Source organism: Cyanistes caeruleus, chromosome 10, assembly GCF_971803275.1.
Source record: "Cyanistes caeruleus chromosome 10, bCyaCae1.hap1.1, whole genome shotgun sequence".
NCBI classification, from domain to species: Eukaryota; Metazoa; Chordata; class Aves; order Passeriformes; family Paridae; genus Cyanistes; species Cyanistes caeruleus.
The window spans coordinates 3,028,395-3,047,951 of record NC_141710.1 but is presented as its reverse complement, the minus strand read 5'-3'; the positions used below and the strand labels follow the sequence as shown (position 1 = coordinate 3,047,951).

Below are 19,557 nucleotides of genomic sequence, written 5' to 3'. Positions count from 1 at the left end.
TTAGGGAAATTGCATATAAAGGAATATTAAACACCCCTATGCTTGGCAAGGAGTTGTGAGCTTTAGTGGAATGCCTGAAGGTGGCTGGGGAATCAATGACCAGGTCACCTGGAAACTTTGATCTGGAAGCTTCAGTGCAGGCTGCTGGTGGTTTCCAGGCTTTGGGAGTTTCAGGGCAGCAAGCAATGCTTCTCAGGAGAGTGGGGATTTAGGAAAGGATTCCTGAACAAAAAGTCTTTGGTAACTGGCTTACTGGCATTTTTAGAAATAATATCAGGGATATTGGTAACATCAAGAATGTTTTGATGTGTATTGCCTTGGAAACGTGCTCAGTGGGGTTTTTAACATCGATTAAATGTTTTGTGGGGTTTGTTTTTATTTTTTTTTTCTGGTTTTTTTTTCTTTAAATAAAAGAGACCCCTTCTATACGTGGTCTGAAAATATTTTTGTTGTTCGTCTATTTAAGTGTCTATTTTTCTTGAGTAAAAATCACTTCCGTTCAGCCAGGTTTCACTTCCTTAGAATATCTGATGTCATGAATTCACCGGTTCTCCAATTGTCTATGGACTTTTGGCAGAACTCCAAATTCTAGTGTAGGAAAGCCTTCTTAAAAAACAAAATCTTTCTTTGACTTTTGTGATGTAGTGAAGTGAGAACATCTCCTGTTCCACTGCTTCTTTCCCTTTAAGGTTTGCATATGTCTGTTATATGCTCTATTTTGCAAATAACTTAAACCCCAAATCCAGTAAAAATCCAAGCTGTATATGCGAGGAGGGTGCAGAGGAAGGAATGTTGTTATTTGGAAATGCAGGCTGCTGTTTTGGCTGTTTAGCTAGGAAGCTGCTGTTGTGTTTCAGTGACCAGGGCACGCAGGTCAAGCAGTTTAAGTGCTTTTTCACAGATCTAAAGATACAAGTGGAAGTGTTGCCCTTGGTTCTTCAAAGGTTGCCATCAGTTAGCTTACCTGAAAATAAATGCAGGGCTTGTTGGGCTGTAAAATGTGATGCTGTGTTTATCCAAAGGCCACGGGGCTGTTTTGGTTTAGCTGGACTTTCTGACCTGCCACTTTTGGGAGCAGCAGAGCACTAACGTAGGAAGTTTGTCCCTTTTCCCAGCTGGCACTTTCTGTGGAAGCAGTCCAGGACAAAAAAATCTGAAATAAGCATCATTCACACAGTTGCATAGAAAAGCTGGCTTGCTTGTTTTGGTGGGGTTTTTTTGTTTGTTTGTTTTGTAGTGAATGTGTGTTTTTCTCAGACCAATTCTCTTGGGCTGACACACACGGTGTTACACTCTCAAATTGTTTGCCTCAAAGCAGGAGAATTTGAAATTGTGGAGACCAGAAATTTAGTACTAATTCTTGAGTGCATGAAACAATTTGTTTTGTGGCAGTGCTGCCTGTCCTTCCAGCCACTCGTGTGTGAAAGTTTCCATGTGTTTTGTTTTGATCATTAAATCACGTCTGGGGGCAAAGATAATCTTGTGTTAGAAATTTAACTTCTTTTTTTTTTTTTTGTAATTTATTTTAGTTAGCAAGCAGTTTTATTTCGGGTTGGTAATGTGTGTACTTACAATCCAGAATTAACAGCAGGTAACCTTTAAATAATCACCATTTGGAGAGCCTTCAAGGTGAAGGTTACATGGATCTGGATAATGCCTGAAATATCAGGTACTTTGTAAGCAGCATCGACCAGTCTGTGTTAGTCTATAAAATTTACATGGGTAAATCTTTTTATCTCAGCCTTTGGTGGAAAGAAATTCAGGAATGTGGTTTTATTTACATACATTAGGAGCTGCAGAGGAGGCCCTCATGTGCAAATGCTTGTGGATATGTAGGTTCCAACATAATTGAATTTACATACCGGCTTCAGAAGATTAAAGAAACAAAGAGTAACACCGAGGTGTCAAAACCAGCTTCCTTTGAGAAGTGGGATTGGGGCAGTTCTACTTCCCCACTGATAATTTGTGTGTGTGTGCATTGTTACTCGGTTAGATTTTGGCTTTTTTTAGGCAGCCAAAGTGTAATTCCAGCCTGCTACAGGGCACAAAGTTTCAGAAACTGCTCTGACACAAACAGAGCATCCGGGCTGTCCTCTCCTACCTTTGCTACTTCCCTGCTTTGGCTTTTGGCCAAACCTTTTCATGCCATTAAAAAGGGAGAAGAGCAGTTGTATCAACTTCTTACCTTAGGTGCTCTTGAATTAAACTTGTGGATTACTCAGGAGTAATTTTGTAATTTTGTGTCGTTGGAGCTACATCTAAGTCCATAGAAGTATGTTTATTATTTACTTTTAAAAGAGCATAAGAATTAGGAGTACTATAACTTCCTCCTGACACAAAATATGTATATTTGCTACTCACAGCTTATTTTTGTTTTTTTCAAGCTTGTTAAACATGTGCATTTTTCATAAGTAGTGTTGCATTAAATTTTTGCTATGAAATTGAATTGTAAAGGGTGCTTTTCTGTTTCTAGAATATCTTGCTTTTGTTTGCAAAAGTAGTTACTCAGATTTTTTTAGAACAGCTTTGTGAATTCATCAAAATAGCCCCATCAAAATATCTTAAGGGAACTCCATCAGAGGTATTGATGTCTAGTTTTATGCTTGTGTAGCTCAGCTTTATATGCTGCTGTAAAGCTGAACAGTTTTACTTCCCTTATTAGGTTGATAAATAATCTTTTAGTACTTCACTACTGGCTGTATAAATACAATTTTTTGTTCCTGTTTTCCAGAAACTGTGATGATTTGGACTAAAGTCTGTGTTGGGGGGTTTAATTTTTGTGCTGGTATGTGATGTTATATTTTGTCTTTGCATAAATTTATTTGTAAGGGAACAGTGTCAGCACTGTTATTTCTGATTTCTTTTTATGAAACACAAGTAATCAGTGTGTTCTCATTTCTGTTTCTTTGGGTTCACTTTTAGAGGCTACTAAAGGTTTAGGTTGATTTTAATTTTCTTTTCACTGTGCTCTTCTGGGGCTTTCCCCCCCATAGTTCTTGTATGCAAAGCAGAAAGCAGAGGCATTGATTTGGAACTGATGGACAGTTTTAAGTGAAGTGTAGAGACTTGCACTGCTTGCTCTCACTTCAGGTCATTCCTTTCCTATCCTTGCCCCCAGGCACCATATATCCACTGGATTTAAAAAAAAAACACTCTGTGAGAGAATTCAGAGATCAGTTGGAAGATGTAAGGTTGGAGCTGGCATCAGCTGGCAGAATGTGGGCACGAGCTCGTGTGGCATGATAGATAAAGAGTTTTGTGGAAGTCATGTGAGACTCTGTGGTGAAAGTTGTCTGTTAATTAGAATTTGTAAAAAATTGTTGTGCCTTTAGTTACATAGTACAGTGCTGCCATGTTTTTTAGCAAACACATGAGGTGTTTGCTAATTCTTGACGTTTCTGAAAGTCCTTTGTGTGCACAGAAGGTATCAGGGCAATGAAAAAGTTTAAGAATAAGCAGAAGAGTGGCCAGTTGTCTGTGGAAACTGTTGTGTGCAATAGCTGGTGGTCTGTACCATTAACCTGACACTGTAAGAGGCTCAGAGTCCTGCTGTCAAGTGGCTTTGTGATAGATTTAATGTGGAAGATTTGTGCTTGCATGCAGCTACAGAGTACCAGAAGGAGTTTAAAAATCAGAGTAGGTAGGTGGTTTGGAGAACCATAACATCTCTAGAAAACAGAATAATTGTTAACATATTTTAGTGCTTGAAGTTCTTATGAGAGCTATCTCTTGAACAGTACCTTTTTTATCTTTGGTAAATGCAGTGCTTGAGAGATGCATTTTGATACTGTTGCATCATTTTATTTTCTAATAAGCAAAGGTAACATTTAGAAGTGTTCTTATTTCCAGTGAACAATTTGATGTTTATGAATATAGAATGTTCACAACGTCTGTGTGATTTTAAAAACTGATTACATTTGTGTCACTACAAATAACAGCCAAAAAACCTGCTTTTGAGTCCTGCAGAAGGATGTTTTTGAGCCAGTGGTGTGAGCACTGCTCTCTAGTCCTCCAGAAGGCTGCAGGCTGGTCTGTAGTCTGTGTGTACAAACCATTGGTACAGACACAGCTATAGGGCAGAACCAGGTAAACAAAGATTAGTATTGCTAGCAGAAACTCAAAAAGCTAAGTACAAAGTTGACCTGGTAGAAAGAAGCACTATTACTATAAAATGCTATTTGAAAATTGTACTGGGCACTGAATCCCCTTCCTGCCTGGATTCAAGTCTCAGATTCCTTTTCTGGCTTTGGAGAGTACTTTTGTCCTTTTGTCTGTACTTTTTCCCACTTCATCTACCTTTCAAGATTCCCAGTTTTTACTTTTTTTTCCCCTTTGTACAGTCTGGCACTAAGTTTACTACTCCTTCTCCCCAGATTCCCCATTATTTCCCTCCCAACCCCCAAAGAATTTAAGTGTGTTAATCGTACGTGACAATGTTATTCACTCTCTGCCAATGTTGGGGCGTTTTTTGCATTTGGGGTTTTTTGTGGTTTGTTTTTTTTTGTTTTTCCAGTTCCCCTTTTGACATAAATAGGTGTTGCTGAGGAAGGGAAGGCCTTTGGGATTTTCACACCACCACGCACATTGTGTATTGGGGTTTGAAAATCAGATGGACTTGGAGTGTTTGTATTTCTGACCTTTAGTGCTGAGCATCTTACTTTGTTTCTGATATAGGGAAAGACTTTCTGGATGTACTATTTGGTTATCTGTATGCCCTGCTAAGGATGCAGTTCAAGACATAAGATATTTAAGGAGGATTGTTCAAGTCCTAAGCAGGGATCCTCTGAACAAAAAAGAGTTAGTGTTTGGTGTAGAGAGAGACAGTGCATGTGTGTGTGTGTGCTGTCCTTATGGGCACAGGCAATGGCAGCTGCAGAATAGGAGCAGACACAGTAGAGTGTTAGTCCTATTTCTGATTAATGGAGATGGACAAGACTGAATCCCCAACAAGAAGTCCAGACCCAGTAGGAAATAAAATTTGTGATGTAGAATCCTGATGATTTGTGTGGGAAGGTTAAAGATCACCCAGCTGCACTCCCAGCCGTGGGCAGGGACACCTTCCACTCTCCCAGGTTGTTCCAAGCCCCATCCAGCCTGGCCTGGGACATTTCCAGGGATCCAGGGGCAGCCACTGCTCACTTTGCAATTTTGCAGCAGTGTAGCTTTACAGCAACATGAAGGGAGGTTACAGCCAGGTGAAGGGAGCCTTTTCCCAAGCACCAAGTAGCAGGATGAGAGGAAACTGCCTCAACTGCACCAGGGGAGGTTTAGGTTGGGATATTAGGAAAGATTTCTTCACCAAAAGCGTAATGTAGCATTGAAACGGGCTGCCCAGGGAAGTGGTGCACTCACCAACCCTGGATGTATTAAAAGATGTGCAGATGTGGACTCAAGGCATGGCTGGGCTTGGCAGCACTGGGTTTAAGGTTGAACTTTCTGTTAAGGGTCTTTTCCAACCTAAATAGTTCTATGATTTTATTCTGTCTTCTGCCAGAAGTGAAATTGAGGAATTGTGGATTGAGCCACAATAGCAGGAGGTGAAGAACACTTGTGTTCTTCTGCTGAAGTGTTTTAAATTATTTACTTGTAGTAATGACTGAGGTTGTGTGTGTCTGTAGAAGAGCTGTCTTGTTTTTCTTTCCATGGGAGGAATCTATGATGAATGCTGACTGGAAAGTGAGTAGTAGTTTCTGAACCCTCTGGAGTGAAGAAAAACATCATTAGTCTGGCAGACTGTCAGCAGCAAATGGTACATTAATTTCTGGCACAAAACTTGCTAGCAAAAAAAGAGACTTTTCTTTCCGTTGTTAATAATAAAAATAAGGAGGGACTGATTATCTGTGCTTGGTATCTAATATTGTTCTGCTTCTTTTTAGTGCCCATGTAAGCCAGATACAAAGCTTTTGACGAAAGTCCTTCTATATTTTATTAAAAATAAAAAACCACTTTATAATATACTGTTAATCAGCATCTGATTGCATATCTAACTTGAAATAATTTCATTACGTTTATGAACTTTTACAAGCCATGTGCAAAATTTCCCATGTGTTTAAATATAGAGATGTCACTCTTCAGATGTGTAGAATACTGAGAGTCTTCATGCTTGGCTGGTTTTACTTCCCCAGCACTTCAGAGGTTCTCTTTTACATCTGCTACTAGTGGTACTGATGGAGGGAGATAATATTTTTTTAATAAAATTGTTCATTTACACTTGGATTAGGTGACCTCTAGCTATGTTGAAAATCTTAGTAAGCTCAGAACAATGACCAAACTCTTTTTTTATCTGAGTAATAATACCAACAGAAACATTTTGCTTACAGAATTGTTGATTTAACTGTTAGGATACCATTTTTTTTAATACTTGGCGTCATTCTGCACGAATTAGAGTCCAGCTAACATAAATACGTAACAATTGTTTATTTGCATTCTGCAGTCTGTTTTGATAACTGGGAACTTCTGTTTCCTCTGGGTGCTATAAATAAATCTGTTGCATGAAGAGTTGAGAGGGAAGAGCAGAAAAGTTCTGCATAAAAAGGAAAGGCTGTTTAGTAGAGGTCTTCAATAAAAGCAAGTTTGGCAAGAATGTGAAGATGTCACTTAAAAAGCTGGACGTAGTGTTAAGACCACAATCAAGTCTTTAGCTCACAATTTCTTGTAATGAGTAATCAATGGAGATTTGCAGCAGCTCTGTATCTTTTGAAGCTGAGTGCATCTATTGGGTGCTGTCCTAATTTCTGCCTTTGCAAATATGCTGTACCACAACTCACTTTATAATCAACTTGTTGGGCCCCACCAAATGACAAAATCCTTATCTGTTTCTACATTTTGAAAATAAAGAACTTCTCTCTGTGTCTTATTTCCCATACTCCATTTGGTTTAACTTAAAAGCTTCAACATTAATTTACTTGGGTGAGAAATACTGTGAGCAAAGCACTGGCTGGGGATTTGTAATAATTAGATTCTATTTCCAAGTGTGTCACAGACACACAGAGTTCAGAGACATTGGTGTGTTTTTATCTGTGCATGGAGGGTGAGGCAGTTTGTTTCTTTGGTGTCTTTGCATGGTAAACTTGAGTTTGTGTCCTTGAACAAATATAATGGATGTGATGCTTAGTGATGGGCTTGGGAGAACAGTTGGACTTGATCATCTTACAGGCCTCTTCCAACCTTAATGATTCTAAATTTCTCTGCTGCTTTAGGATAAATGCAAACACTTAATTGAAAAATTCTTCATAGCAGCTCTGGTAGTTGAAATCAATGACAAATAAGTTTTACATGCTTTATATTAGGATGGAGAAAAGGTAAATGTATTTTTAAGTGGCCCCATTAAAAAAAAGATCCATTTAAGTGACCACAATTGTTCCAGCTGATGCACAGGCTTGCTTTGATGACTGTTGGTGAAAATGTTTTCATCAAAAGAAAATCTCCTTTATTGCATTTTAAAAAATAGAGGAGAAATTATTCATAAAAAATAGGTAGAGGCATATTGTAATACAGCAGCTAAAGTATTTTTAAAACATCTTATCATAAGATTAAAAAGTTAGAATCTTTAGTGTATTCTTGTCATGGGAATAGAAATTTGAATGATTAACCCCTTTCTATTTATAGCTGTTTTCTCTGAGTTATTTCTGTTCCAGTTAACTTCTAGGTAAATTTTATAAGAAGGCAGAGCAATTCTTGCCTTAGTCTATCTCTGCAGCTCATCATTTTAGTATCCTCAAGATACTTTCTTTTTATGCAAATTTCAGAAACCATGACTGAATTTTCAGATTTATTTGTAGTTTGATAACTTGTCAACTTTTATTGTGTGCAGCTGCAAGATTTATAGAGGCCTGTAGCGTTTGGTGCCTCCTTTCCCCTTCCCATCACTACTTGCCAGTTGTTAAAATCCTGGTACATCACTGCTTAGGGGTGAATTCCTGGGGTTATTACCTCAGGAGAATGAGAGACTCAGGCTCTGTGTGCTGAGCTGATAAAGCTTGAAAGAACCAGACAATATATACCGATTTCTGTGAAAGTTTTCCATTCTCTTGATGCCCTAAGTTGCTTCCTCATTATTGATTTGACTGGGGCTTGTTGGCTAGTAGCACACGACTCTTTGGGTGGCTTTTAGCTTTATTTGTGCAGTAATAAAGGGTTTCCACCTATGTAATGACAATTTTTTGCAAAAGAGGCTGTGGTTAGATCCTTATACAAGAAGGGTTCTTCAGAAATAACAGCATTCCTGAAATCTTTGGCTCAAGCATCTACATTTTGGTGATTACCAGCCCTAGTTAAGATGAAGAGCTTAGCTTATTGGGGTGTGGTGGCAAATGAAATGATTTGTTGTTAAACTTTCTGGTTTTTGTGATGTACTTTTTTCTTGCAATGTGTTGGTGAGAAGTAAAATAAAATTTGAGAGGGGCTTTGTTTTCTTTCTCATTTATCATGGGAGAAAATTTGAAAGGAGTTTAGGTAAATATTTTGTGAGATTTATCCTGTAAAATCACTCTTCTGCTGTCAAGTGTGGTGTTGAGAAATTTCTGTCTTGGTCAAGCCATCATTGTTTGTGTGAGAACTGAAAAGCCTTTACTTTCAGTTGCAAGAGTCACTTTTTTGGTGTCTGATTTTGCCATATTTTAATAATTGCTTTCCTAAATACAGGTGCTGCTGCTCTTTTGTGTGCCCAGGTTTGCATCCCTTGTGTCCTACTGCTTCTGTGGCTGGGAGGTGAAGCACCAGGCTGGGGTGCAGAATGCAGTGAAGTTGTTAAAAGGAAGCCTCCAGTGAAAAGAAGGAGCTCATGTTCATTTCTCAGGGAGAGGATGGGTTTTGGATGTCTGTTGCCAGAAAGTGCTGTAAATACTGGTGTCATCACTGAGTGGCAGCAGGAGGATAAACACATTGACCATGATGGAGCTGCTGCCTCTCCTCCATCCCTGCACACCTTGCATCTGACAGTGTCAGAGAACGTGTGTTTCCCTGGGCTGAGTCAGCTCCAGCACTGCTCAGGCTCTGCTCCTGCTCAGAACCTGCAAGGGGTTTCTCTCTGAAGGGCTCCTGACACCACAAAACGCTTTTGCTTCTCTTGGGAATAAGCCTGAGGTGGAACAGGTAGCTGGTGAATGGACTGAAAGCTTTCATTAATGAAGGAAGGCAGAAAATGCTGTGTAGTCTGAATTACTGAGCTGAGCACTGCAGCTGAGGGAAACAGAAGGGTTTGGGTTGGTCTGTTGGTTCTTACATCAAATATTCTATATTTTAGGTGCTATGTCCAAAGGCGGTGTAACATATGTGAACAATATTCAAATCTGACTTTGGGATCCAAATTCAGATCTGTTAGTTTGATGACAGGAGGATTGTCTTTTTTGTTTGTTTGTTGGAGTTTTTTTGTGGTATGTTGTTGGTTTTGGTGCATTTAGGGTTTCGATTGTTTGTTTGATTTTGTTTTGTTTTTGTTTTTGAAACCAAGCACTCCCTTGCTTCTAGCCTGGGATTAGTTCAGATTTGGAGTTCTTAAATTATAATTATAAATATATAATTATAAATTGCAATTATATAATAAATATAATAGATAACACATGATATAATATATAATAAATTATACTTATATATTATAAATTCTAAATTGTCATGCTGAAATTATGCTTCATATTTTAAATATTTTTTCTATGACACCTTACTACCTGAAAGAGGAGGGGAGTGGGGAACAAGAGCAGATTAAAATGTACACTTCTATTATCTAAAGGAGCTTAATAGACTTGCTTTTGAGTGTTGGACATAACTGGAGGTAAACTGCATTTATTAGATGCTTGTATTTTAACTTTTTCAGCACAGGAACTATTCTTAGTGATTACTTCTAGTTTCAATTAGTATTTACTGCATACATGTTATTAGGGATGGAATTCTCTTATTATTTATTATGTGGTAATATTTGGAATCAGACAGCAAGCTGGACTGCAGCAGCATGTCTGTAAAATGCACTTTAGGCATTTCTGTGTTGGTTCTTGCAATCCACACCTGGGAGTTTATTTTAATCATAAAGAACAAAGCCTTTCAAGTGATACCTGGAGCAGGGTGGGCAGTACCTTCAAAAAATGGCTCATAATAATTAATTACTGAAAAATTGTTCAGTCTTGCTTTTAAACTCTGTGTTCTCATTTATATAGATTCAAATATGAGCACAACTAAAAGCAGAATTTTGGAACTAAAACTGAAATAAATTTGCATAGTTTCACCATATTAGGCATTTCACGGAATGTAATTGGGAAGTGAAACGTGGGGACATGAAAGCAGTGAAGAAAATAGACTGTGCAGATCACAAGAAACAGAAATCACAAGTAGTGCTGCTAATAACATCTCAAGTAACTCAGTAATCCATGATGGGGTCTTCACAGGAACAGGATGAAGACTCACTGCTTTACTTCTCTGATTAAAGTGCAGGTAAATATTTATTCATGTAGTAACTTTTTGGTGGAACCAGCTGGGGTTTTTCAGTGATTTTATATCTATGACAAGCTAGTGAGTTGAAAATGCATCAGCAATAAGGGCCATGTTGAGGTGTTCCTGAATTGGGAGGAAAAGCTTCATCAGCCCTTATGCACCTTGGGCCTTTTAGAGTTAAAGGTAATCAGGGAAAAATAATGAAAAAGGACATCATAAACTTTAGAATGGCTGAAAATGTCTCATTAAACTAATATAAGATTTCTTTATTAAAAATGATGGTGTGGGGGTAATTTTGTTTGAGAGCAAGTCCTTGTGTTCTGCTCAGTAATTAACTATGGATTCAGGAACAGCTTAAAAAACAAAAGTATGGGATGTAATTGTGTTGTGATAGAAGACCAAAGGAACAGGTACAGGAATTGCTGTGCTGCTGGCAATTAATTCCCCTGCCCTTGCCCCTGAAACTTCTGTCCTCAAATACTGCTTTAGATATAATTAAAATCCATGCAGAATCAAATATTTTTTTATAAATTTTGGGATGTAGAAAGCTGGATTTGGGTGTCAGGGCTGCTGAGGGTGTGCAGGGATGGCAGACAGGCTGGCTGGGGGTTCATTGACACCTACAAACATCTCTGTAGGTGTCACAAGGGCTTGTGCAGGGTGCTGGGTTTGTCTGCACCTGCCTAAGCTGCTGTCAGGGGTCAGGCTGGCTCAGCTCAAGCCTTGGGCCTCACACCTCACGTGTAGGTGAGGATTTTTGGGGAGAGGAGCTCTCTGTGAGCACGGCATGCAGCTCTTCCCTGCTGGCAGGCACATGGAGTGCAGTGGGGTCAGGAGCTGCAGCACTGGTGTGGAGGTGCAGGTGAGGCCCTGGGAGGAGTCCCATCCTCACACTGCTGAGCCTGTTCAGTCAGAACCCTTCAGTTCTGTGTCTCCAGCCCTGGAGCTCCTGAGCTTCAGAAGATCACTTGTGCCCTGTGCTGGATCACAGCTGGGAAAGAGCTGGAAAGCCTTGCCCACTTCACTCTGTTTGTGGAGCGATATAAAGCAAATCTGAGCACTTGTTTGTGAGTCATCTGAAATCATAGAAACTGCTGTGTGTGTAACACGGTCAAATGCAGCCTTGAGCTTTGTGCTTTTTGAACCGTGGAGTCCAGACAGCATCCTCCAGCCCAGAGCCTCTGCTAGGATGTTTTATTATTCTGCACCTGTCAGAAGAAGTGATCAGCACTGGCAGCCTCCAGTGCCAAGGGCATTGCAGGCTCTCCCTTAGCAGAGACTTTGCCAGTCTCCATCTCAGCCCTGCCCTCAGCTCAGGGAATCACTGCCTGCCTGGCAGAGTGAGAGAGGAAAATTTGCTGTCTAGGAGCCTCTTCTTGTTAAGCTTCCTTAACAGTGATGTGTTTCCCTTCTGCTTTGCCCAGAGGTGTTTCTTTTGAAGGTGACAGAGCAGAAAAAAACAATTGAAGCATTCTGGGAAAATAGAAATAAATTATTTTATGTTTGTTCATCCAAAATAGTGCAGATGATTCCTTCCCATCTGGAACTATCTGTTCTGTGCTGGAAAAGTCTTTCATTTTCCAGTGCCAGTAAGTGCTGACATAAATTTTGCTCTTAGATTTGACTTCATTGTAAGGAAAAAAGATTATTTGCCTCAAAACTCCAGTCAGATTGAGTTCTAAGGTACAATTAGTAGGAGGGTTACTGAACCTTGAGCATCATCAGGCAGGACACATCACTGTGAAGGAGGGACACACCCTACCCCCTCCCCGAAAAATTCAGATGTCAGTAACTGACACCCTGTTAAAAAATCACTATGTTTGAAATAAAGACATGGTGAAAACTTGCAAGATCTTTTTGATATTGTCTTGCAGCTCTAAACTGAAAGGGAACTCAGCAGCATGTGTAACCAAGTAAAAAATGATTCATTGTAAAGCGTATTAGTCTGTGCTTGTAGGAGCATAAATTTGTTTTAAGGAAGCCTGTTGGGCACAGAAGGGGATTTCACAGAGGTGAGCCAGGGCTCAGTGGGGCAGCACTCGGGAAGAGTGAGCAAGGCCTCCTCACACCATGATTCATCGTGTGGGACACAGGGCTCCTGCCCTCAGTCACCCACTGGATAAACATAATTATGGTATTGAGTTCTTGATGATGAGATAACTGAATCCGGCTTCAAATCGTGTTTTTAACTATTATCTGTTTAACTTAAAGAATAATACTGGAAAATGCTTAAGTGGTCTCTGTTTTGCCCATCTTCAGGAATAAGAAAGGATGTAAGCTAACTTACAGTTCTGACATAGATGTCTGTTTTGAGCTCCTTTGGTGTTCTGCAATTTCTGTCTCTGCCTTTTTTTTCTTTTTCTGTGGCTGTTCTTGTGCAATGGGAACTCGCAGTTTGCCTGTTCAGTTTTGGTTTAAAGATTTTCGTACAAGATAGGTGGGTTTCACATTTCAGAGAAGTCTGAGGCTTTTAAAAGGATATTGTTTTCTGACCAAGCACCAGCAGCTGGGAAATTAGAACACAAAGAAGAGTGCTGTCCTGTGTGTAACAGTGTGCTGTCCATTGTCAGTAAGGTATTCTGCCTCTTGATGTTACTGCAGAAATCAATGGCACCTTTAGAAGGTCAGAACTGGTTTGTGCTGCTGAAGAGGCTCTGGGCACTGCACTGTTAGGACAGTGCTTGTGCAGAGGCTGTGTTTCCCAGCACGAGGCAGAGTGTGCTCCCTGCACTCTGCTGTCTGGATCAGCTGTCACACAACACCAGGTAATAGATATGAAATGCTTCTTTCAGATCCAGGCTTTAACCTGTATTTTCAGCCCGTGCACTCGGGTGTGCAGCATGTAAAAGCTGGAAGTTGCAGTCATTTAGGCAGATGTGCACTGCTGTGAGCTTCTCTTTTGCTCACTGTTTTAGTTCCTGGACTTGAGTTGTGATGGCTTAATTACCGGCAGTGAACATTCATTAAGAATTTTGTGTCTGTTATTGCTGGAACTTAAGACTGAGAAAGACTGGGTTGCTTTATATATTTCAATATTTTTTAAAGTTGGAGATATATGGTGTATTTACTGATGCTTCATATTTACTTTTTTGTCTCTGACTTGGTGAAATGGTGAGTTTCTTCATTGCTACAGCAGCTAATTCAGTTTGATATTCACTTGTCCAATCTTCAGCACTACTGAGAGCATGAGAAATGCTCAAGACAACTTTGAGGTGACCAAACCAAAAGCTTTAAAATGCCCCAGCTGTGTATTGCTGTCCTAAACATCTGCTGGTGCTGTCCTGATGTCTGCCTCAGTGCTTTCTTCCAGAGTAAGAGGTTTAATTACAGGAAAGACACCCAAGAAACTGCTATATTGTGTCATTCAACCCACTCATAGGTCCTTATCCTTAAGTAAACCTGGAGCATTCCCTCCAGCAAATGGATTTTTTGTGGACTGTGGAAGTATTGACAGAGCAGCCTATCTGATGGGCCTAGAAATTGTTTTAGAGAAGAAAACAATAGAGCCACAATTAACCCAGTAATTTCTAGCTGGCATCTTGCATTGCTCATGATTTTTACTTTTTTTTCTCTTCTGTTTTTCCTTTTCTCTGTCTTTGTGAGTGGCCTATTTCCCTGGCTTGTAATTGTTTATCTTGAACATTATGCCACAGAGGAGTTATAGGCAAAAGTTTCTTGTAGCTCTCCCCGCTTTCTTTCCTTGTGATATAATTTTTTTTGGTCATATATTCATAAGCGTTTCTTTGGATGTAGGGAGTATAGGTGGAGAACTGTAGAAAGCTTTACTGTATTGTCACAGGCATTTTGATTGCCACCACACAGTTTTACGATTGCTGAATTGCCTCATAAGATTGTTAATATTTTAGAAAAACCAAGTTACAATTTACATAAAATCAGTATCTGTGTAATGAGGGTGTAATTAAAGTAAATTGCCAAATGCAATTTCTCACACAGAAGTTGCAAGCTGGAATGGAAAAGGATTTCTGTAGGGTCCCTGGTGGGTTCTGTCAGAAGATGTCACATGGGTGGTTTGGTGGTGTGTTTTTGGCTGAGTTCACACCCAAGAGACCCAGAAGAGAGACTCTGTTTGTAATGTCCAGCTGCCAGTTCTAGTTTTCCCCTGTTCCCCAGAGATGTGCAGTGGGGAAAAGAGATGTCCTCACTAGAGAGTCCAGTCTGTGAGACAGTTCCTTCCAGTCTTTCTGATCTTTATGGAGTTCCCAAAGATGATGCTGTTGTGTTTCTTACGTGGTTGGAGTCCTCAGTGGCTGTTCATGGTCTGTAAAAGGCCAGCAGAGCTTGTACCACGTCTGTTGGGTGTAACCAGCTTTGGAAAGTTCTCCACTCGTGGTGTGGAGGTGGAAAGTGTCCTGGCTGCCCATGGTGTGATCTGCAGCCCATCGACACCACCTCTCCTAACCCCTGCTCTGCTGCTCTGAAAATGGGAAAGGTTGCTTGGTGGGAAGAATAAGGCTGCACACTCTCATCCTCTAATGAAGGGTTTGTTTCTTATGCTGTCCTCAAATACTGCTTTAGATGTAATGAAAATCCATGCAGAAGCAAATACTTTATTGTTGCTTGCAGCCTGTTTTAGGATGTGTAAAGCTGGATTTGGGTGGCAGGGCTGCTGAGGGTGTGCAGGGATGGCAAACAGACTGGATGGGTGCTTTATTTGTGTACTTTAGAAATGGTTTAAGGTCTCGAGGGCTGGCTGATCCCTCACAGTTCGTTGTAGAGGACCAGCCTGTTGTCAATGTCATGTCTGAGCTGCAGAGATTCAAAGTGCTGTGAGAAAAGAGGGGAAACAGGGCAGGGAGCTGTGGGGGAGCGAGAGACTGGGGTGAATGCAGGAACTGTGACAGGAGCTATTCACAATGCACTGGTTTGTTTAAGCCGTACAATTTATAGACCCTGGGTAATTTCTGGGCACCATCTGATTTGTCATCATGTGTCTAATTAGCCACTGACCTCTAAAATTTGGGATATCCAACTTCTAGTCAAAGAGTATCCTGCTCCTGCCACAGAATATGGTTCAGTCACACACTGTGCCCCTTGTTGGAGGGGCCACAAGTCATGCAGGACTTTTTCCTTGCGTGGAAGTTCTGTTGTCATGCCTGTTAGCTATAGTAGGATGTATTTCACACCCCCTCCTAGGATTCTGCCTGCTGGCCAGTAGCTTTTGATTTGGATTTCTCTGATTTCACGAGCACAAATACTGACATGGCTGTAAAACATGAATTCCAGGCTGGTAGTTCAGCCTTGCTTCTGTGAGATTCTCACTGTTGCTTTGTCCTTGCAATTTCCAAATCACATAATACTGTCTTCATTTTTCTCTAGTCTTTTTTTCTTTTTCTTGTGTGTGTTCCCTGCTGAAGGCTCCTAGTCATTAATTATGAAAAGTTTCTGGAGTAGCTCATGCCTCTGTAAATAAATAACTCGATGTGTGTGGGTTGGCTTCTTGCACACCATGTGAAAACCCATTTTGGGACAACACCTTTATGCATCAAAAGTTTGTGCATGGAGCAGTAACTTTTTTTTCAGACTTAAGCAGGTGGGGAAATAAGTATTTATCCCTCAAAGCCACTGAAGAGTGTGAGTTGCTTCAAAGGGCTCTGCATGGTAATTCCCAGAGAAATTTTGCTCTGACAGTGACAGCCCTGCCTCCCTCCTGGTCACTGTACTGTGTTGAGCTCTCACGAGCACAGTGGGACCTTCTTGGTGTGGTTTAGAAAAATAATCGTTTCTGGGAAGATTATGGTGTAGTTACGTGTCTTGTGTCGTGTGGCTTGGCCTACAAACCTGGAGGCAGCATCAGTGCAAACAGCCCTGCTTTGTGCTTGGGGGATTGAAGTAGTTCTTGTTTATTTCTCTTTCCTGGGAGCTCCATTTGCAGGGTAGAGCTAAGGAGGAAGATGTCTTGGCTCTGTGGAGATGTTTTGCCCTGTACCTCTGCAGGGTGTTTGCTGGTCAGAGACCTTCTGAACCTTTCATTCACTGAACTATGAATAGGAATATGGGATCACTTGTGTCATCAACTCAGCTTCTCCATAGTAGAACTACAGATGATGCACTCTTAAAAAACCCCCAAACCACCAAAATCCCCCAAAACCAACAGAAAACCTCCACTGAAATCAGCTTACAGCCCAGAGGAAAAAGAGAAAATTTGCTTAAGATAATGAAGGCATCTCTGTCTTCCTCTTTTTTGACTTTAACTGCAGTGGACATCTGCTGCTCTGAGCCAAATTGAGTGCAGAATAATTTGAAAATATTTGTAGCAGCTAAGAATGCTTTTTACTAATTCATGATCATAAAACTTATTAGAACAAATGACATATTCAAATTGCCGCTTCCTTTATTTGCTTTCTGGTAGCAGGGTGTTTGTGGATTTGACATTCATTTAATTGTTAGATTAATCACACTGTGTAATGAGAATGTGGTGCTGTAGTATTTGAAGGCAGTAAAAAATAGTGTGATTATTTAGGTATTTATGCAGAGAAAGATGGTGCAGCTTTTGAGCCAAATACAAATTGTTGATTTTCTCATTTGATCGATTACATTACCTTGTGTTTGGCTTTTTTTAGATCACATTGAGGTCATCTCGTGGAATCTTCTGAAAAAATAAGAGTAATAGGAAGAAAATGTTTAATAAAAATATCTTCGCTACGCAGTCAAGCTGAAACAGGAAAGGTTCATTGGAGTAAGTATTACAGGGGTTTTTGGGGTTGTTTTCTATTATCTTTTGCTTGTAAAGTCAGCATGGTTATTAGGCTTTTAGTGTAGTTAACTTTGTTACATTATATTAAAAATATAAATGGGTGACTCTGCACTCATTTCAGTTGATCAGCTGGTAATGGACTCATGAATTCTCACTGAACCCTCTTCCCTCTTAGAAGTAGATGTATCTTGTGAAATTGAGACGGGTTTCAGGTTTTTCTCTGTGTACACTGGCTATGGTTTTGAGCAGGGAGTTGTCTGGTATAGATGTGATCACATATAAGCCCCTATTTGCTGGAAACAGTTAAAGCACTGCCTGTATTTCCAAGGAATTTGAAAATACGCATTTTTTGGGGTCTGTAACTCTCCAGTCACGGCTCTTCCGAGTGACTTTATTGTTTCTGTTGTCACTATTATTTGTCCTCTGTTCTAGTTCCATCATTCATCAAACTTGCTTAGGTTTTCAGTTTATGGATGTCAGATACATCTTTCCTTCACTGTTTGTAGTTCACTTCCAGCTTCTGTGAATTCTGGGCTGGCACATGCGTGTCTCATTTCTGATAAAAGAAGCCTCTCTACCTAATGCAGGGACTGTGGATTGCACCTTTTGCTACCAGATAAATGAACATTTAAATCCTCATATAGTGTAATTCTTAATTTCTGTATGCTTCATGTGCTTGAGATGAGAAACGTAACCATTTTTCTGCCACTTTGCATCAGCTTGTCAATGTTTAAACATACTCTCCTTAGAAACTGGGAAAAAACTGCCTGTGTCTGATGCATTTTACTCATGCTGTGTGATTGTGTGAATGTAATTCTGCAGGAGTCACTGGAAATACTCCTGAATGCCTGGTTAGGAATTAAGAAGGTCTGGCCATTAGAACTGAAAGGGGTGAGAAGTCACTTTAGTTTGCAAGAAGTGTATTTTGGCATGTTGCTTTATTACCAAGAGGAAATGACTCCTTTTAGCTTCTTCTTTAAACACGGATGTGTAGAGGGTGTAATAATTTGGGTAGGAAAATGTCTGTGGAACCTAATCAGACATGAAAAGCTTTTCATACTTGGTATTTTTAGCAAAGTGGTTTTTTTAACTGCAGAATAATATGTTTAGATGAAATTATTTTCTGCCATAAAATTACCACAAAATTTTCAATTCAATGTGGATTTAAAGAAGTTGATGCGTGCTAGTTCCCTTTCTCTAAGTACTTGAAAGAAATGTTACAATTTTTAGTCAGCACTTTTGAATTTACATCAGTTCCTGATCTAGGCCAAATGTCAAGTAACTGGTAAATTCTCAAGTGCAACATTCTTGTGGCACCTGATTCTGAATTCTGCCCCCACCCTGGAAGTTTTCAGGAGCTGTGTTACGTGGAGTTATTTGTCTTTTTCTGCCTTATTAGGTTACACAGGAGAAATACAGGCACCTGTTCACAGTGTACACACAGTGTACAAATAAAATCCAACCTGTTTTCTGCCTGCATGCTTAATTTGACAAGTTAATTCTTGACCCTGGTGATCAAGTTACTAAAACAGATAAACAGTAAAGTTGCAACTGAGCTCCTCAAATAAATAAAATGAAGAATGTCCACTGGAGACAGCTTTAGTGGTTTATAATCCTTGTATTTAGGCTTATGCCAGACACAAAACTTGCTCAAGGTGTTCAGTAGTCAGTAAACTTATGTTTTTACCCTCCCCCCACCTTTTTCTTTAGGGAACTCAGATAATTCCATTGTTACAATTTAAAATTAATTCCAATTTTTCCTTTTTGGGGAAATGTTTTGCAACCTGTTTATTTTTAGATGGACATTTGTGTGTCCTTGTGTGCCTTTCCAGCATCACAAGGTATTTTGCAATTGGAAATTTTAAATTAAAGTACTACGAGCATTAAAATAAAATCTAATCAGCATCTCTGTCCACAGTTAAAAAGCCAGGTGGAGTTCTTGTGAAGTCTTAGAAGCAGATGCTGAATCTCAAAGCTGGGGAAAAGTAACCCCAGGAGCAGTGAGGCACTGCTGAAGGGATGGTGAAGGCTCCAAGGGTTGCTGCATTTCTGGGACTGTGGAGCCTCCATCCATGGAGACCTGCAAAATTATGTGTGCAGACTCCTTAGCAACATGCTTTAACTTCAGTGTTGGAGCTGAGCTTGGGACAAGCTGACTCCCAGAGGGCCTTTTTAGGCAAAATAGTCTGGAATTTCTTAATCTTAAATATTACATAATCTTAAATATTTTTGATCTGTGTGATGAATGGCCAGAGCTATTTTTGGCTCTGTTACCTTTAACTTCGAGACAAAAGGGGTTTTTAGGACTGTGTTTTTCTATCAAATGGCATTGTATTTCAACTTGTCTTCATAAATAAGTTTCATAAAAAAGGTGTATAAAATACATGTAAATCTTTACATTAGAGTTGAATTGTTGGATT

At 39.9% G+C, this 19,557-nt stretch overlaps 1 protein-coding gene across 6 annotated transcripts in view; it reads left to right on the top strand.

Moving 5' to 3' along the window:
• PIK3CB (phosphatidylinositol-4,5-bisphosphate 3-kinase catalytic subunit beta) overlaps positions 1–19,557 on the top strand; it is an 88,235-nt gene that overhangs the window by 21,161 nt on the left and 47,517 nt on the right. For 3 of the 6 annotated variants that reach the window (XM_086844799.1, XM_086844801.1, XM_086844796.1), the window contains exon 2: positions 17,004–17,119. The exons of 2 other annotated variants lie outside the window; for them this stretch is intronic. The gene's annotated coding sequence lies outside the window, so the exon portion shown is untranslated. Of the gene's footprint in view, positions 1–9,815; positions 10,423–17,003; positions 17,120–19,557 lie in introns of those variants that run through there. One more of the 6 variants, XM_086844800.1, reaches the window with a different exon arrangement.